The sequence below is a fragment of the Triticum urartu genome, chromosome 6A (assembly GCF_056163025.1).
Source record: "Triticum urartu cultivar PI428250 chromosome 6A, HENAU_Tu73, whole genome shotgun sequence".
In the NCBI taxonomy this organism is placed as follows: Eukaryota; Viridiplantae; Streptophyta; class Magnoliopsida; order Poales; family Poaceae; genus Triticum; species Triticum urartu.
The window spans coordinates 142,705,740-142,709,806 of record NC_141878.1 but is presented as its reverse complement, the minus strand read 5'-3'; positions in this window follow the sequence as shown (position 1 = coordinate 142,709,806).

Below are 4,067 nucleotides of genomic sequence, written 5' to 3'. Positions count from 1 at the left end.
AAGAAATCTCTTGTGTCCCCAACACACCTAATACAATGGCAAATTGTATAAGTGCACTAGTTCAGCGAAGAGATGGTGATAAAAGTGTAATATTGATGGTAGAAATATATTTTATAATCTGAATAAATTAAAACAGCAAGGTAGAAAATAGTAAACGGGCACAAAAACGGTATTGCAATGCTTGAAAATGAGGCCTAGGGTCCGTACTTTCACTAGTGCAATCTCTCAACAATGCTAATATAATTGGATCATATAACCAATGTCACCGCGGGAATCCGCGAGTTGAATGCCAAAACACATATCAAGTGAATCAATATGATACCCCATTGTCACCACGAGTATTCATATGCAAGACATATATCAAGTGCTCTCAAATGCATAAAAGTACTCAATCCGATAACAACAAAATCTCAAAGGGAAAAACTCAATTCATCACAACAAGATAGAGAGGAGAAAAACACCATATGATCCGACTATATTAACAAAGCCCGCGATACATCAAGGTCGTGACATCTCAAGAACACGAGAGAGAGAGAGAGAGAGATTAAACACATAGCTACTGGTACAAACCCCTAGCCCCGAGGGTGGACTACTCCCTCCTCATCGTGGTGGCTGCCGGGATGATGAAGATGGCCATCGGAGATGATCCCCCCCCCCGGCAGGGTGCCGGAAAGGGTCTAGATTGGTTTTCGGTGGCTACAGAGCCTTGCGGCGGCGGATCTTTTGATCTAGGTTAATGCCGAGGTTTTTCGGAATATTTGTGAATTTATAGGGTAAAGAGGGGGTGCGGGAGGCGATCGAGGTGGGCACAACCCACCTGGGTGCGCCCTGGTGGGTTGTGCCCCCCTCGGGGCACCCCTAGGTGCTGGTCTGACCCATTGATGGTCTTCTGGTCCATAAAAAATCCACAAAAAATTTCACGGTGTTTGGACCTCATTTGATATTGATTTACTGTGATGTAAAAAACAAGCAAAAAACAACAACTGGCACTGGGCACTGGGTTAATAGGTTAGTCCCAAAAAATGATATAAAGTTTCTATAAAATGATTGTAAAACATCCAAGAATGATAATATAACAGCATGAATACTTCATAAATTATAGATACATTGGAAATCAAGGTTTGCGGCGGCGGAACTCCTGTGCCCCCCTCCTTATATGATCTGCCCCACCACCCGCCCCTCATCAAGCTGCCGCCGCCGCACGCACGCAGCAGTAGTAGCCGCAGCCCGCCGCCGCCTGCCGCACCGCCTCGCCGCCCCGCCGCGCTGCTCGTCGCCACCATTCACCGTGCCACCCCACCCCATAGCCATCGTCGCCCGCGCCGCCTCACGCCGGAGCCGCGCCGCCGCCGAAGCCCGATCACGTGTAAATGGTGGATACCCCTGAAAAGAAGGACGACGATAGTGCTCAATACCCGATTGAGGATAAGCCTGTCGAGGCACCACCAAAACATCGACGTCAGCGGCGCCGCTCACGATCGCGTCGCCAAAAGGAAAGATATACCGGCACCAGAGACAATGACACTCCGGAGAATGCTGAAGACTCCGACCACCCCGTCAAGCCTGCTATTGAGCAGGATGAGTGGGAAGATGGACAAGTCCATCCGGATGAACTTATCGAGCATGAGGATTCGGAAGATAGTAACTATCTAGCGGTCTCCGAGGAGGATGTCAGCCTCGGCAACGAAGATTTCATCATGCCAGAGGAACCCCTTGAGCAAGAGTGCTTCAAGCGACAGCTCATCGCCACTGCGAGGAGCCTCAAAAAGAAACAGCAACAGCTTCAAGCCGAATAGGATACGCTCAATGACAGATGGATGAAGGTCCTGGCCGCCGAAGAATACGGCTTCGAGCGCCCAACAAAAAGCTACCCGAAGCGTGGGCTACCGCCACAATTTGACGACGAGGCCCTTGAGCCAATACCGTCAAGATATAATCATGTTGATGAACCAGACCGAGCACCACATGGACGGGACAAAACGGCTAATTATGTCGAATACCATCTTGCACCACCCGTCATAGAGGCAAAGAGGCATCAGCTCCGGGTTATAAATATTACTTACGTCAGGACCTGGACAATAGAGCCGGCCATACCAGATCAATCTATGGATCAAGGGGACGTGCTTCGACACGAGACGACGGCCATCAAGTCTGGTGCAACAATCATCACCAAGTTCGGGCCGAGAACCCAATACAGACATCATCGAACTCCATCGTGATGTGGCCCGATATAGAGGCACCACAAACCCCTTGTGCTTTACCGATGAGGTAATGCAGCACCAATTTCTAGAAGGGTTCAAACCCATAAACATCAAGGCATATGATGGAACTACATATCCCACCGTATGGATTGAAGACTTTCTTCTCCATATTCACATGGCTCGTGGCAATGATCTCCATGCCATTAAATACCTTCCCCTAAAGCTAAAAGGACCAGCACGACAATGGTTGAATAGCCTCCCAGAGAACTCCATTGGTAGTTGGGAGGACTTGGAGGATGCTTTTCGAGACAACTTCCAAGGCACATATGTCCAACCACCGGACGCTGACGACCTTTGTCACATAGTTCAGTAACCCGAAGAGTCAGCCCGCAAACTCTGGACTCGGTTCTTAATTAACCAAATCGTCGATTGTATGAATGCCGAAGCCTTAGCGGCCTTTAAGCACAACATCGGCGACGAATGGCTCGCCCGACACCCCGGTCAGGAAAAGCTAAAAACTATGGCAGCTCTTACTGCACTTATGACCCGCTTCTGTGCGGGAGAAGATAGTTCGTTGGCTCATATAAGCAATAGCACCAGCGACCCTGGCACCTCTGAAGCCAAGGATGGCAATGGAAGGCCACGACATAACAAAAATAAGCGTCGGAACAACAACGAAGAAACTGGAGATACAACGATCAACGCCGGATTTAGTGGCTCCAAACCCGGTCAGCGGAAGAAGCCATTTAAAGGAAATAGAAACAGTCCATCTAATGTGGATAAGATACTAAAGAGGCCTTGCCAGATTCATGGCACCCCCGACAAGCCTTCCAACCACTGCAACAGAAACTGCAGGGTTTTCAAACAGACCAGTAAGTTAAATGCCGAACACAAGGGGAAAGGGCCTCAAAGCGAGGACGATGATGAACCCCGTCCACCGAACACAGGGGGAAAGAAGAAATTTCCCCCCAAGGTGAAAATAGTGAACATGATATATGTCACACATAACCCCCAAGAGGGAGCGCAAGCGTGCACTTAGGGACATCTACGCCATAGAGCTTGTCACCCCAAAATTCAACCCATGGTCGGCTTGTCCGATCACCTTCGATCGCAGGGACCACCCAACTATTACCCGTCATGGAGGTTTGGCGGCCCTACTACTCGACCCAATCATTGATGGATACCATCTCACTCGAGTCCTTATGGACAGCGGCAGTAGTCTTAACCTGATTTATCAAGACACTATCCATAAAATTTGTATTGACCCGTCAAAAATCAAGCCCAGTAACACTACCTTTAAAGGAGTGATTCCCGGCGAAGAGGCTCACTGCACGGGCTCCCTAGACATTGGATGTAGTCTTTGGTTCACCGGATAACTTCTGAAGCGAAGACCTGATCTTCAACATTGTCCCTTTTCGCAGTGGTTATCACGTGCTTCTCGGAGGAACTGCTTCCGCCCGTTTCAATGCAGTCCCGCACTATGCTTACTCAAAACTTAAGATGCCCGGACCGCGCGGCGTTATCACAGTCAATGGAAATATGGAGCGCTCCCTCCATACTGAGGAGCACATCGCGGCCCTCGCAGCCGAGGTACAGAACAACCTCATCAAGCCAAACAATTCATCGGTGATCAAGACCCATGACACTACCAAGCGAGTCCGGTCCACACTGCAGAACGACAACTCGGTGGATCCAGAGCTTGAATAGCAGTTTTGCCTCTGCCGATCGCCCCATAAAACCGCGGCATACGTAACGTGTGTGCATAATTACGCATGTAAAATACCTTGGGCAGCGACGGAGGCATACTGTAGAAAAGGTCTATAGTGTGGCTTGAACCTATTCGGACCTTATCTTTTTTCTCTTACT